Below are 17,067 nucleotides of genomic sequence, written 5' to 3'. Positions count from 1 at the left end.
ACACAATCTAAATAAACGGATGCTTATTGAAAGTTTAAACATTGTAAATCGGCTGTAAGAAGTTGTTTTGTACATCAGCTTGTTAACACAGCTTTTTTTTTAACGGAGACATTCGCTGTTAAGCAGTTTAATGAGATTAGAAAATTAAACGAAATTAAAACGATTTGTTTTCTCTTTTACTAGTGTTAATTTTTAGTTGATATTTTGTTGGCTACATATCAAGCTAGTAATAAGTAACGTTATGCTTGTCAATGTAAGTTAGCATTAATGGATTGATCATGACTAATGATTACTGTTTTGACATTACAGGGACTGATGAACACACTCGGCTCCTTATCCAGTGGAGAGTGGCTAATGAAGCCCTCTTCACTGGAAGGAGAAATGCTGCCATCAAAGGATTTGAGTAAGTAAACAAATTCTGTAAAATGTACTTTTATTCAGGTGCTGTTGACACTGAATGTAGTACACACTAACACTTCAAGCAAAGGTTTTACTGCATTATTTTTATGCTTGATTTCTGTGCATTTATTGTGACAGAGTTTTTGTGACCGAGCAGAAGCTGGATGGTAAAATTTCAGCTGCTCAAGTTAAAAGAAAATGGGAAAACCTAAAACAAAAATATAAAGTAAGAATTAAAAAAACAATTGGTTCAGCCCAAAATTTGAGTTCTTTTATGATTTGATTATGCTAATGTTGTTAATGTTATCTAATGAATATAATTGTTCTTGGTATTTTGCTTTTACATTTTTTTTGTAGGATCTTAAATGTCCACAGACTGGTGTGAGCACCGAGGATGGTGAGGTTACAGCAGCATCTTGGAAATGGTATGCTGTCCTGGATGAGGCAATAGGGGGCAGACCATCCATCACACCACCCACCCTTATTGCCTCATCCGGATCAGATGTTGCTGTAACCTCACCATCCTCCGTGAGGTCAACAGCTGAAAGAGCAGGGAGGAAGAGGAAGGACATAGAGGAGCTTATGTATGAGATGGAGGAGAGGGAGGCAGAAAGGGAAATGGAAGCAGGAGAAAGGGAGGAGAGGCGATGGAGAGAGATGATGGAAAGGGAGGAAAGAAGAGAAAGAGAGAGACGAGAGCGTGAGGAGAGACGAGAACAAGAGGCCAGGGAAAGAGAAGAAAGAAGAGACCGAGAAATGAGAGAGAGAGAGGAAAGATGAGACAGGGAGACAAAGGAGAGAGAGGAGAGATTTCTTCAGCTTTTAGAGCTTTTTGCTAAAAATTAAATAAAGAAAGAATATTAATAAAAACTATGCTTTCTTTCCATTTGTTTATGCTAGGTTTTTCATTGTTACATACTGGTTATCAAGTTTTAATGCAGTGTTAGTTTTCAGGGATTTACAGTAGCTAGATTTTGTCAGTTGTAAAGTGTCAATTAATAAAATGTAGCATTGAGTAACAACAGTTTTAAAGCACTTATGTGTACACTAATTTTGTGGTAGTTTCCAGCTGTTTTTTTTAAAAGCGAAATGCAGAAATATCTAAAAAATGAGAATGAGTGTCGTACTGTAGAGAAAACCCAGACCAGACAGCTTTAAAAAGTATTCATTTTAATTTTGTTTTAAATATAACTTCTACATAAATATGACCACAAAGATTAGGGCAAAAACATTTTTGTATCAAGTAGTATAAATCAAACGGAAATTTCTTCAAACATTTTTATAATGGGTGCCAGGAAAATGAACTTCAGCATCTTCAGACAGGTAACGTTCACATACAGTTTTTAAGTCTTTTGAGGTTAACATGTAGTAGTATCATCTATTAATCTCACTAATCTTATTTATAGGGCTTCACTTTATTACCCCAGAAATAAAGTAATTTATAAAATTAAGCTTTAATATAAAAATAACCCACAAGTGCAATTCATGCTATGTAGCTAGAATTTCAAAGAATTGTTATACAAATTTACACACACACACAGCCTTAGGCAGTGTGACAGTGGTTGGTGGGTGTCACCTCTGGGGACCACTGCAGCTCCGAGATCCCCTGTCAATTAGCCTGGGACTATCCCCAGTTACCATGTGCAGCCACGAGGAGGCCCGACAGGAGTCTTGGTGATGGAGAGGCTGTGCACTGACAGAGGAAAAAGTGTTTTTCAGGTCTTAAAATGTCTGATTCCTCATTCCACAATTTTATGCCGCAGAAAGCCTTAAATTTATCAATGCAATAATACACATGCTCTGCCAAAAACTAATGTCTTCCAGAGTTTTTGTCCCAGTACAAATACTAAATATAAATATTACATAAAGATAAATTTATTTAAGATGCAAAATGAAGAAATTGTCTTTATGCTTAAAACAAGACTATTTCTGTCAATGGGGTGTGAAAATTATTTTTCCATTTGAATTAAGTAAAAACATTTCTGAGCTCACAGGCAAATATTTGTCCTTGTTTTAATCATGAACTTCATTTTGTTTAAGTTCACAGAAAACAAGGCTTCTTGTATAATTTTTTAACAAAAAAATATTTTTATATTTTCTATCTTTTCTATTTTTTTTCTGTTTATTTTACAATTAACAAAAAAAATTGCTTGCTCTATTCTTTTTCTATCTGTTTTCTTTTTATTTACTATATAATTAAAAAATCCTTGCTACCTATACTGCATTAAGCTAATCTGAGACTTGTCAGAGCTTACATAGCATTGTTCTTTTGTTGATTTTGATTGCTTCCATTGTCCTCATTTGTAAGTCGCTTTGGATAAAAGCGTCTGCTAAATAATTATATGTAAATGTATCATAATTTTGCATCCTAAGTACTGATTAGTTGTATTCCCTTAAATTCATAAATTTACTTTCAGAAAACCGTCAGAAACCCTGAAAAAAACTGCTTTTTCATCACATTGCCAGTGGCAGTGAGCAGTATGCATGAGGGATGCACACAGATGCTATGCACTTCCACCTCTCTCTAACTACTACTGCTTTTTTTTAGCATCACAACACCCTGTGGGCTGTGCCCACCCACACACACCTAACTATTTACATGTTAACTAGCTAACGTAGACAAGCTTAAACAATGTCAATCTGAGAACAAGAACTGATTTGCAGAGTCTTAACCTGTTAAATTGTCTTACAGGTAATCATGCTCATGAAGAGCAGGCACACAGTTGTCTGGTGCAGACACAGCTGCAGCCAGATTGTCCCGCACATCCTCTCCTGCGCTGGCTTCTGTGTTTTGGGGTTCAGGTGGGTCATCGGCAGGATCCTCCACAACCTCTGCATCAACAATGTCCCCGTTCTGAAGACAGAGGTTGTGGAGCACTGCACAGCAAGCAACAACTTCTGGCACAAATGCAGGGCTCACTTCCAGGGCCTTGAAGAAGATGGACCTCCAGCGTGTCTTCAGCATCCCGAAGGCTCTTTCAACAATGTTGCGTGCATGAGCATGCTTGGCGTTGAAGCGAGCCTGTACAGGATTCTGTACAGGCTCTCTGTACGGGGTGATGAGGCAGATGGGCGCACTCAAACAGGGATACCCACCATCTCCGAGGATGCATTTTCCTGCAGGTGGATATAAGCGGCCAGTGTAAACAGGGCTGTTCTTAAGCACCCTGGCATCATGCACCGACCCAGGATACCCAACAAAGATGTCAATGAACTTCCCCTTGTGGTCGGTGATGGCCTGCAGCTGAACAGAGTGGAATAGCTTCCTGTTAAAATAGCATGGGGCGTCACTTGCTGGTGCTTTGATCCGGATGTGGCAGCCGTCTATTGCACCAGCTACCGTGCAGAAAGCTGGAGACCCAGCCAGCTGGGCAAAACCTGCCCCCACTTCCTCCAGATCATCTGGGGTCGGGAAAGTGATCACCCTCTTCAAAATACAGATGACTGCCCTGCTGATTCTGTGCACAATGTCATGCACCGTGGACTTTGGGATGTCAAAGGCCATTGACACCACCCTATATGATGCTGCGTGGGCCAGCCAGTACAGAAACACCAGCACCTCAATATCTGTTTCCCAGCCATGGTCAAAATCTGACCTCAAAGCAGCGATGAGGGACGTGATGGACTGTCGTGAAAGCCGCAGGCTGGGACGAAGGTCAGATCCATCTTTGAAATACAACTGAAGAATTGGCACAGCAGCATTCAGGCGGCAGTATGTTGCAGGGCTCACCGTCTGTAAATATGTATATAGTTTTTTTCTTTAGAATATGAATACTTTATTTATTTATTTATGTATTTATTTATTTATTTATGTGTATCTATGTATATATTGCATTTATTTATTTATTTATATATACACACACACACACATAGCTCACCATCTGTAAATATGTATATAGTTTTTTTTTTTTAGAATATGTATATATTATTTATTTGTGTATCTATGCATAATATATTCATTTTAACTATGTATATATTGTATTTATCCATTTATATAATACACACACACACACATACATATATATATATATATATATATATATATATATATAAGGTGTGTCTATATTCATTCAAATTTATTCATTCTTGTTTTTTGTCCTGTGTATTCATTTATAACAATAAATTACTTTATTGTTGCTTCAAGTCAGCCTCTGTCGTGGTGTTCACAGAGGTGTTTCTTTTATTCTGAGGTAAAATTTGCTAGCTAAATAAGTAATTATACTTACGTTATTTGATAAATAATCTAAAAGCTGTCTACGAAGGCGTGATCTGCGAGCAGCTGACCGACGCCTTCTCTGAGCTGTCTGTCCGATCAACGTTAAAACGCCGAACATTGCCGGTGCCGGTGTTCGTACAGTGGAGCGGTCTCTTTAAATTTTCGCGCTGTTGTGACGACGCATGACACGTGACAACATCAATATGGCGGATGTAGTACGTCCGAATTCCATTCATACTACCCACATTCATACTATATAGAACATACTTTTTAACGGTTGGGTAGTACGTTCATATTTAAATGTAGTACCTACTTAAGCAGTATGCGATTTCGGACGCAGCACCATTCTCACTCCCAACGCGTCAAAAAACTGCAGAAGGGTCAAGCGCCTCTAGCGTCACTATGAAGACGTCAACGGCGCCCCTCCGCGTCACTATATCGACGAACTGGGACCTACATTGATTTCAATGGTGGGCGGACCAAGATGGCAGCCTGAATTGACGCATTTTTGAACGCTTGCACCAAGTTTCTTTATAGACGTTGCTAATAAGCTGTATGTAGTTATTTCGCTTCTACATTTTGTTACTACGATCTGGTGTATTATTCAGAACTGTTTTTGCTTCACCATGGTTCGTAAGCGAAGACTTTCGGCTCAATTAGAAAAAGCTAAAAGTGCTAGCGCTAGCACATGCTCACTTGTTAGCAGTGGGCACGATTATGTCACTTCTATGAGTGAGGAAGAATCATTTACCCTGGCCGAAGAGGAGTTTCCAGCTTTGCCTGTTACTCCATGTAAGTCACCAGCTGCTAAGAAAATGGCCAGTGACGATACAAGTGTCGATGTCTCTTCTCAGCTAGACTGCATAAAGCAGCTGATTAACTGCCGCTCGGACGCGATTGAGCAAAAGATCTCCGACTTGAATGGGAAAGTGGATGCTGTGACGTCTGAGCTGAAATCCGTGGCAGCAAAGGTGATGTGCTTAGAGCGACGCGTGGATCAAGTTGAACAACCGATTAGCCAGATGCAAAGAAGAATGGATGATCTAGAAACCTACATGAGACGGCGCAACCTGAAACTGATCGGTATTCCGGAGGTGGCTGATGAAAACATCCGTCTTGAAGTTGTCAGGATTTGTCAGGCTGTGCTTCCCAGAAAAGGAAAAATGTTCAGAAGTCGTTGATGTTGTTCATCGCCTCGGGAAACCACAACCAGGCAGTGGTGGCGGCAGGCCTAGAGCTACCATAATCCAGTTTTCTACGCGCACCTACAGAGATGCCATTTGGAAAGCAGCCAGAAATTCTTCTTATCTGCGTGACAACGGGCTGCAGTTTAGGGAGGACTTCTCGAAAGGAGACCGCGAGAGAAGAATGAAGTTATGGCCGGAGGTTCAGAAGGCTCGAGCGGCTGGAAAGACTGCTTATTTTGTTGGAGCCAGAGCCTTTGTACAAGGGGAAGGTGAAATTACTCTCACCAGCTGATTTAAATGTTGGCGCTACTTTTTGCTTCGTTCTGATTTGACTTTGAATCGTTTGGAGTGATAAGTTACATGTTTACATAACTAGACAATTTCACTGACTTTGTTTTAATGGACGGAGCAGAAACTTTATTGGTGTTACCATTGCTTTTCTCTTCTGAGAAAAGAGAAGCTTATTTGCACTCAAAAAACTTTATATGGTGCTAAGTCATTTTCTGACCTTTTTTGCCAAACTCAGTTCCATATAACTACTTGTTTAAAATAGGTTATAAGTATTTTGTTTTTTCTTGTTTTAGTGTAAGTTGTTTATGTCACTTTCTATTATTTCTTTGAATGCCAGGGGTTTAAGGGAAAATGTCAAACGCAAGGCCTTGTTTTTGTTTACGAAGCGATTTAATTTTGATTTTGTATTCTTTCAAGAAACTCATTCGATTGCCTCTGATGTAAATTTTTGGCGTTCACAATGGGGTAATGATATTTGGTTGTCTCATGGATCAGAGCGTTCAGCAGGGGTCTCTTGTCTGAAAAATAATTTTAGTGGTGAAGTTTTACATTCAGAATGTGATGAAAATGGCCACTTTATATGTTTAATTTTAAAAAGTTTCAGTAAAAATTTTTTAGTTGTTAATATTTACGGATATAATAATAAATCTGATAATGACCAGTTATTATTTTTGTTAGAGGAGAGACTTCTTTACTGGCTATCTAAATTTCCTGATGCTTATTTAATTTTAGGAGGTGATTTCAATGTTGTTTTAAATGAATCTATTGATAGATGGCCACCAGGACGACCCTCAAATTTAAACTCTAATTTAAAAATGTTTATGAGCAGGTTCGATCTTATTGATGTATGGAGAGAAAAAGTTTAGATGATATTGTGTATACCTGGAGTAATAAGGATGGCTCTAGATGTTCCAGGATAGATTTTTGGCTTGTTTCTAATAATCTTGATAAGAACAATATTCAAGTTAATGTTATGGCAACTCCATTAACTGACCATAAAGCTATTTCGATTAAAATTAAAATTTCGCAGAACGCAAATTTTAATAGGCAGCACTCATATTGGAAAATGAATAGTTCTCTACTCAAATTAAATGAAGTTAAACAGGAAATGGAAAGGCTCATTATTTTTTATTGGGTAAAAGCCAAAAATGAAGGATTGTTTAAATGTAATTGGGAATTATTAAAATTTGAAATTGGAAAATATTTGAGAAAATTTAGTAGTATATTAGCTAAATCACAGCGTCTTACGGAAGAGAAAATTGTCGAAGACATTTTATGTTTATCCAGTATTTCTAATGACAATTTATTGGATGAGCAGAGAGTGCGCCTAGTGGAACTACAAAATAAGCTTGATGATATGTACAGAACGCGAGCTCAGGGAGCCTTTATTCGATCGAGACAAAGATGGTTAGAGCATGGTGAGCAGATGTCTGCTTACTTTTTCAAACTTGAAAAGTCTAGAGCTAAATTCAATTCTATTTCTAAAATGAATATTAATGGATCTATTACAGACAACTTTGCTACAATTTCTAGTTTTTGTTATAATTATTACTCTAATTTGTACACATCTAAATTTAGTGAGCTTAATATGTCAACTTTTTGTAAGCATTTAGAAAATGTGAATATAATTAGTCAAGAGGACCAAAAATTATGTGATGCTCCAATTACGATTACTGAAATTAAGGATGCGATCGAACGTCTGAAATGTAATAAATCACCAGGTAGTGATGGAATTACTGCGGAATTCTATAAACAGTTTTCTGAGATTCTTGTCCCGTTCCTTTTTGAAGTGTATTCTGAAAGTTTAAAGTGCTCGGAACTTCCCACAACTATGACTCAAGGTGTAATTTGTTTAATTCCGAAACCCAAAAAAGATTTACTGCTTATTGATAATTGGAGACCCATTAGTCTTTTAAATAATGATTATAAAATCTTTGCTCTTGTCTTTGCTCAAAGGTTTAAATTAGTTTTAGATTCAATAATTGATGAAAACCAATCTGGGTTTATGGGGAAAAGACATATATTTAATAATATCAGGCTTATTTTTGATCTTATTGACTATTCTGATTTTATTAAAGATGATAGTTTCATATTGTTTTTAGATTTTTTCAAAGCCTTTGATACTGTCGAACATCCTTTTATTTTTTATTGTTTAGAACGCTTTGGATTCGGGAGCTATTTCAGTAATGCCATGAAAACTCTTTATGCGGGTGGTAATAGTTCAGTAAAATTAAGTCAAGGCACCACACAAAGATTTTATTTGAAAAGAGGTGTGAGGCAAGGTTGCCCTGTTTCAGTTTACCTTTTTCTTGTTGTTGCTCAGGCGTTTAACCATTTTATTAAATCAAGTGATTTAGAAGGTATTCAGGTTGCAGAGCGAAGTGTCTTGATAAGTCAGTTGGCCGATGACACGGCTCTTTTTTTGAAAAATTTTTGTCAAATTCAGTCGGCAATCAAAATTATTGAAATTTTTTCTAGTGCCTCAGGTCTTTGTTTGAATTTGCAAAAATGTGAACTGTTGGCCTTGAAGAGTTGTCATGACAAATCTATTTGTAATATTTCTATTAAGGATGTTCCAATTTATCTAGGTATGGCTATTTCCAAAAATGAACGGGACAGAATCTCATTAAATTTTAGTCCTGTGATAAAAAAAGTAAAAAGTAGATTTAACATTTGGTTACAGAGGGATTTATCGTTTAAAGGTTGTGCTCTGTTGGCTAAAGCAGAAGGTATTTCTAGGCTTACTTATGTTGCTTCTTCAATTCATTCAGATAGTAAAATAAATAAGTTAATTGATCAGACAATGTTAAATTTTTTGTGGAAAAACCGTGTGCATTATATCAGGAAATCTGTGATACTTAATTCATATAAAAATGGTGGTCTTGACTATTTAGATTTTTCTATCTTAAATAACACTTTCAAAATTAACTGGTTAAAGTATTTTTTGAAAAACCCTTCTTCTGTGTGGAATATAGTATCTAGTACTGTTTTTGATCAGCTCGGTGGTCTCTCATTTTTGTTAATGTGTGATTACAAAATTGAAAAACTTCCTGTTAAATTGTCAGCTTTTCACAGGCAAGCACTTTTGGGGTGGAAGTTAATTTACAAGCACAATTTTTCTCCGCACCAGTATTATATATGGAATAATTGTAATATTCTGTATAAACACAAGAGTATATTCATGAAAACTTGGTTTGACAAAGGGATTCTTTTAGTAGGTCAGCTATTGAACTCTCAGGGGTATTTAATGACTTATAATGAATTTCTTTCATATTTTGAATTCCCTGTAACCACAAAAAGAATATGCCTCTGTAATTGGAGCTATCTCTTCTAGTATTGTGTCTTTATGTAGAGGTATTTCATACTCTAAATATGCTTCTTTTCTTCACCCTGCTGACACTTTCTGTGGTAGAATTTGTTTTTCATCTAAGGGAAAAAAAAATAATAAGGCTATTCGTTCATTATTTCAAAAAGAAAGTGTTAGTAAACCACGTGTTATTTTCTATTGGTCTCAGTTTATCAGAAACATTGATTGGAGGAAAGTTTGGGTATTACCTAATAAATATCTTATTACAAATAAAATTAAAGAAATTTCATTTAAGATATTGCACAAGTTTTACCCTGCTAAGCATTTTTTAAACAGATTTATTGCGGAAATAGATGTGAATTGTTCATTTTGTACATCACACCCAGAAACAGTACCTCATATTTTCTGGTATTGTCAGTATACAAAGAGACTATGGTGGGAGGTTTCTAGATTTATAAATGTCAAAGTGCTGTCCAACTTTTTCTTACTATACGAACATGTAATATTTGGTTTTTTGAACTACGACAAGAAGTTGGAAAATGAGGCTTACATTGTCAATCTCATGATCATACTTGTTAAGTTTCATATTCATCGTTGTAAATTTAGTCATCAGAAACCTCTTTTTTCTGTGGTACTTAAAGAATTGGATATTTATAGAAGTACTATTAAGGAGAGTACAAACAAAAAAGCTATAAAAACTCTGTGTTTGTTTGATTCATTTAAATTATTATGATAGCAAGGCCTGTCATTTCTTTGTTTTTTTTTTTTTTTTTTTTTCTTATTTTATTTTTCTGTTGGTTATTTTTATTATTGTGTAGTGTGTTTTATTATTGTTGTACTTATGTTTATAATACATGTAAGTACTTGTTATATTTTTGTGTATACCCTTGGTACATTTGTACATGTTGTTCAAGCATTAAAAAAAAAAAAAAAAAAAAAAAAAAAAAACATTGATTTCAATGGAGGACTTTTGGCGTCAGAACACAGAAGCGAAGGACATGAGATGATGATCGCTATGAAATCACGTTCAGGAAGTCTCATTCAGCACACATCGCGATATTTGCCATCAGTTTACGTGGCCACAGGTTGGGTGAGTAGTTGTAAATACGCTGTCTTAATGTTTGTTTTAAAATGTACCCTGTCTTCTTTATTAATCAGATGAGCGCCGTATGTTTATTCGTTTAATGATATCTGTCATCCGAGGCTGTCTTTGCGTTTCATTGCGTTTAACTAAACGAACCTGCTAACTGAGGCGATTAAACTCTGTCACGTGACATGCCATAGACCTTCATCAGTTTTATATTCATATCAGGTTGTTGTAGGTTTTACTGTGATATTTTAAGTTAAAACACAGTAAACAGGATTCTTACCATGCTTTTACCTCAGTAACTGCAGTTTAACTGATATTTGAAGTTAAAACATAGCAAACATGACACTTATCATGTTTTTACTCCAGTAACTGTAGTTGTACTGTGATATTTAAAGTTAAAACAGAGTAAACGGGACACTTACCATGTTTTTGCCACAGTAACTGTAGTTTTGCTGTGGCAGTTTCAGTAAAAAAGCACAATAACCACAACACTTATTATGCTTTTACTGCAGTATCTTTAGTTTGACTGTGATATGTATAGAAATAGCACAGTGATCACCAAACTTACTATGGTTTTACCACTGTAATGCTAGTTTTGATGTGCTTTTATGGCAGATACCACAGTAATCACTACACTTAGTATTCCATGCTTGTAATACCTTTTAATGCAAAAACCAAAAAAAAAAAAAAAGTTATTTTTTAACCTCTTGCAGTTCATTCATATCAGTTTAGAACTTAAATATGTTGCTCACAGATCATTATTAACATTCTCTATATAATTGTCTTTTCTTTCCCTTTTTTTTTTTTTTTTTTTTTTTTTTTTTTCAGCTGAGAAGACCTAAAGGAAGCAGTCAGCCCAGTCTTGTTTGTGGAGAGGTCTTCATTTAGAAACAGAGAAGACAGAAAGCTGCGGAGGGAGACATTTGCAGTGGCAGGTCTGTGTTAGTTTTACCCTTTTATCAAGCATTCCTGCTGTTATAATTTGCACAGCATATATAACATGTTGTTTCTTAAACTTTTGCCCTGTCCAAATATCCACACTTGCAGTTTTGCACCTTGACTACTTATATGACGTATTTCCTGTATTTGGCCCAAGTGTTGAAGTGAACATGAAAACCACAAGTGTGTGTAGAACTTTTCATTACCTGATGGGACACACTTATAGTGTGGTTAAAATGCGAGTGTTTACAGGGATTTATTTTTAGTTTCAACTTTGCGTTTTAAAATAAACTTCTAAATGTCTGTTCAGTATCTCTGTCAGGATTCGTCCAATAAATGCAGGAGGCATCAACTGACGTTTTTTAACGGTTACACATTTTATTATTAAACCACTTGGCCAAACACAAAAAAAAAAAAAAAAAAAACACAAATAAAGAAAAACTTTGGATTTCTGGGGCACAGATGTTTCGGCTGGGATCCCCTTCCCCAAGAAAAACCACCCTAAATGAATACACCTGGTCCTTATATTTCCAGGACCATACCATTGATGACAGAGGGGTCATCCAAACATAATACATATAAATGACTTAATTATCCAAACTGAACAAATTCACATCACAACAAATCAAAACCAATACAAATCAAAACCCATATTAATATACACCAACACAAATCATAAACAAAACAACAATCTTAGTCTTTGCTCGTTGTTATACCTTCCATTCACCAGCGTGCACTCTGGTATGGAAAGAATTATTAGGAGCTACTGCCCTCCTTTAGCGCGCATAAAGAAGACAACTTAACTTCCTAACCAAAGCATACATATTTAGACAAAATCACACAAAGCATACAAAAACTATCACATTTAAATCAAAATAAATAAACTTATGTGCGGCCTCGGCCATCACAATCTCCCTATAACAGATGTCAGTTTAATTTGTGGTGCTTCTAATTAAGTGATAAAAAAGCAGTTGATGTACTAAATAAATATACTTCTCTTTGCATAAAACGTGCAAAACTTTGTTTTACTACCAAATTATTTGTAATATCTAATTATTATAATTGTTATTAGTTTTTAACTTGCATTGGTTTCTGTGACCTCTCACAAGATCACATGATTTATTCCAAAACATGATGCACGATGGGATACGCTGAACCTCCTGAGCAGTATTCAGAATGGTGTGGATTTAGTGTGCTTTAAGGGCACTGCAGTTTGGCATCATTAAGACCTGGGACAGTCTTGCGCACTTACTTCCTGTGGCATGCATGTGCTATAAAGTGTCCAAGACCGCAAGTGCGGGTAATTGGACTGGGTAAAAGTTTAAAAATGCCCCATTAGTACATCAAAGTCTTAATAATTCAATAATTCAGTAGAACAATTGTATGATATTGTACAAGTGTACTTGTAGACAGTCCTGCAACGTTTACTGCTCATTGCCTCAGTCCCTGTACAGTCTCATTTGACACTATCACAATATTTGTAAATTAGTTGTGCCCCTTTTTGGAAAGCAGTCAGATGCTCCACACAGTTGGAAACTTTATATTGTTCACTGACTTCTTAATAAATTATTTCAAATGGGCCCCGTCAGTTAATTGTCTAACATTACATGATGTCTCTCTGCACCTCGCAATTTATCTGTTTCCACGAGTTGAAATGCTAGTTTCATGTGTCCTGTTAGCATGTAAACATATTTAAAATAATTCATTAGATATGTAGCATGATTTTAAGGACTTACTATTAAAAATGGATGCATTTAACATTTGATTATTTAATTTAACATATTTTTCATAATTACAGAGGCTGTTTTTACAGTCTAAAAAAAAAGAAAACCCACATTAATGTGTAAACCAACAAGTTGCATGTAATATAATAGTATCATCTTCCTTTTCTGTCTTACAGGATTACTCACAGATTGTGCTGTTCTTCTTTTTCAGGTCTCTAAAATATCTAAACAACAGCTTACAAACCCTCACAAACCTTCCTAAAAGCTAAAAGAACTCAGCGAGTCTTGCCATGATTAGCCCTTCCCAGGTACATTTTTTTAAATTTACATTTTTTTAACATTTACTCATCAAATGCTCTGGTCTGAATCTTATTTTAAATAAACTTAATTATATTTTTAAGAGTAAGTAGAGAATTTCTTGTTTTACAGAAGAGAAGGAAGACCAAGGAAGTCCTTTGTTCAGGGTGAGGAATAAATATATGGCCATCTTGCGCCCAAACAAAGAAGACAGCAAAGTGTGCATGTCCACTGGTATGTCAGGGTTCCCGCGGGTCCTTAAAAAGTCTTAAAAAGTCTTAAATTTAGTTTATCAAATTTAAGGTCATAAAAAGTCTTAAACTGTACAAGAAAGTCTTAATTATGATTAAGAGGTCTTAAATTTTAGGCATGGGAAGACCAGAATTGCGATACAGCTTAGTGTCACGATTAAACTTCAAAAAACTATGATTTCATTAAATAAACATGAGTGCTGCATGTTCAAAGTCCGGTGCTGAGCTGCTTTGTGTACTCTGGTTACCAGGGAAACACATGTCTGCAGTTCCGAATGCGCCATCTGCTGCCAGAGATTGAATGTGCACTTTCAATAAGTCTGTTGTTTTGAGTAGGGTATTCTTACAATACAGGAGGCTGTAGTTTCAGGACCGCATTTCTACAGGGTGGGCCATTTATATGGATACATCACACATCAGACTTATTGGGAATTTCACAAGAAAAACAATGGTGTGCTTGGTTTTAACGTAACTTTATTCTTTCATGAGTTATTTACAAGTTTCTGACCACTTATAATGTGCCACAAACAGGACGTTAATATCACCAACCATTCCCATTTTATTAAGGTGTATCCATATAAATGGCCCACCCTGTAGGACCCTGTAATTTTTATTGTATTGTATTGTATTGTATTGTATTTATTTATTTGTCATATGTATGCATTAACAGCTCATACCATTTATAGCAGTTGTTATTCAATTCTGTATATTATTATTGTTAAGAAAATACTGAATGTAGTTGTTTAATTGTATACACTTAATTATTATCCTAGCCAACTCCTAATCCTAAACTTACCCCTGGGTAACCCTCTTGAAATATTTAACCTAATTTATTTCAATATGTTCTAGACTTCAGTTCATTAGCTGCTGCGCTTCATGTCTGACGTGTGACCCACTTAACAAAGTGAAGTAAACAGTAAAACAATTGCCATACAAATTAATGTGTTTATTAGTACTTTAATAAATTTAAAATAATTTGAATACAAATACTAATTTACAACATCCAGCAGCACAATGAACTGTTTTGGACAGTTAAATGGGCTAAATGGAGATTGCAGACACCCCCTTGAGCACTCAACTTTATGTCAGCTTTTACATTAAAAATAAGATGGAAAGATAAAAAAAAAATTAATAGTTTCAATGGATCTAGTCTTTGCGTCTGTTTGATGTTACTTTGTTGGAATGGAATTGCTAGATGGCACTGTCCCAAAAAATAGGGTCCCAGAAATGTGGTTTTGCAGGAACATAGTATTGGGGTTGTTTTTGTTCAGACCAAAGCGAAAAGCGACCCATATTTTTACCCTGCAAACATGCAGAGCTGTAAATGTGAACTGGTGAATCATTAAGAAGATAATTCATCATAAAAATCTAAACACTAACATGTATTTGTATGTTTTTTTAAATTGATATAATAATTTATTGATAATAATTATTTCAATTAATATAAGTAATACTTTTGACTCATCTATTTTCTTAGAAATGTGAAATGTATCACTTTATAAACCTTTTGTTTTTGTAAAAAATCTGAACAGTAAATCAGTTTTTACAGTAGTTTACAGTCATTTTACAGTTTAATATTTAACCATAGACATTGCCTTACCCTGCTCATATGGTATTAATTTTATTTGTGCAGGTCTTAAAAAAGGTCTTAAAGTCTTAAATTTGAGCTTAAAAATCCTGCAGGAACCCTGTATGTCTGTACTGAAGCAGTGCTGTATTATGTAGTACAGCGTTTTATGATGATCTCTCACAGGACTGTTCATGTCAGCAGTGATTATTCTTTTTTGTAATAATTTGTAATTTTATTTATTTATTTACTTATACTGGGTACAACTTACAATTATAGCATGTTAGCAAAGTGTGACTGGAACATTTTTTATCTTAAGTTTTTAAAAACAACACCAACTGTTTTTCAGCACTGTTATAAAAGTGGTTTAGTTGATGTTGATAATCATTATTTTCTCAAACAGTATCAAATGTCTTATATGTACCACATGATCTGTATCAAAGTTGACTGGAATGGATTGTGTGACTTTAAGAACATTTCATCACTCATTTGTGTGTCTTCAGCTGCAGTGAACTGATAAATATATGATGTTAATGTATTTTTAATAATCCATTATTATTTTAATTATTTTAATAATCCATATTTTTTCTTAAATGTCATTTGTCTTGATGCTACTTTATTAACTTTATGCTGTGTGCTTCAATAAAATGAATATGGTGAATATTGTGTATTGAACATTTTTGGTAAATACATAATTTTACTTGGTAGGCTCATATGTGTATATATGTTTTATACTTGGAAAACGACATATAATTAATAACCTGATTGTTTTTACTTAAGACATAAACATTTTTGATCAGATTAATGATACTGGGGACAACAATACACCAAAAAGTTCTTATTCTATATATTTAGTGACAAAAATGCCAATTTTTGGTGAAATAAAGGGAATTACAAAATGAATTATTTTGCATTACATTACTATGGGCTTTATTGCTGCAAACACTTAAGGGATAACTGAGAACGTACCAGGAATTATCAACGTGCATCTTTTACTGCATTAAAACCAAGAGCATGCACATTACTGATGCCCGGCCTGTGAGGAGCAAGATAAGGGGGTGAGGACGACATATTTACACTGATATTTACACTTGCTAAATTGTCTTTGATTACTGCTTAACAGTGGGGAAAAGATAATGGTAAGTTGTTGCAGGTTTATCCATTATATTTATTGGTGTTTACCTCAAAAATCTAAGAAATAATCTATTACTGTTATTATTATTATTATTATTATTATTATTATTATTATTAAAGCATTTCTTTCCATTTTTTCTGTTTCATCAGATGGCCTCGCAATGTCCTGTCAAAGCTATATGAGGCATGATGTAAGAATAGAAGAGGGTGGACTGTGAAAACTGTCAGATATAAATGTGACTCAACACAGTTTTTTGTTCATGATGAGGAGAACATATGTATGTAGGTTTTACTGCCCTTCTACCCCCAGGGGCCCAGTAGCACCCCCTGGAAGAACCAAAAAATGCATATTTCAAATGGCTGTAAATTAGAGTCAGATTAACGTATCAAACAGAAAATCGGCATGAATACTACTTATGCTATTTTTTATTAAATAATGTTGGGCACAGTTTTCAGAAATATATGGAAAGCTGTTATAAAGGCATTTTAAATATTGCTCACAGTAAAATACCAACTTTCAGCCTGCCTCTCAAATATGTCATAGAGATTTGCACAATAAACATATTTAGATATCCAGTTTTCCATTAAAGATATTGTTTATTTCATTTAATTAATAAAACGTTTTAAACTGCATTACCCATAAGCCTCTGTCATTCTGTCGATGG

General features: G+C 35.0%; 1 long non-coding RNA gene across 1 annotated transcript; it reads left to right on the top strand.

Annotated features, from left to right (window-relative positions):
- Positions 1-10,453: 10,453 nt before the first annotated feature.
- Positions 10,454-15,897, top strand: LOC127177459 (uncharacterized). The gene is made up of 4 exons (XR_007829229.1): positions 10,454-10,490; positions 11,319-11,425; positions 13,365-13,461; positions 13,583-15,897. It is a non-coding gene; the product is annotated as an uncharacterized LOC127177459 (long non-coding RNA).
- Positions 15,898-17,067: the final 1,170 nt, after the last annotated feature.

Source organism: Labeo rohita, chromosome 15 (assembly GCF_022985175.1).
Source record: "Labeo rohita strain BAU-BD-2019 chromosome 15, IGBB_LRoh.1.0, whole genome shotgun sequence".
In the NCBI taxonomy this organism is placed as follows: domain Eukaryota; kingdom Metazoa; phylum Chordata; class Actinopteri; order Cypriniformes; family Cyprinidae; genus Labeo; species Labeo rohita.
The sequence above is the reverse complement of the archived record's forward strand: the minus strand, read 5'-3'. Positions and strand labels throughout refer to the sequence as shown.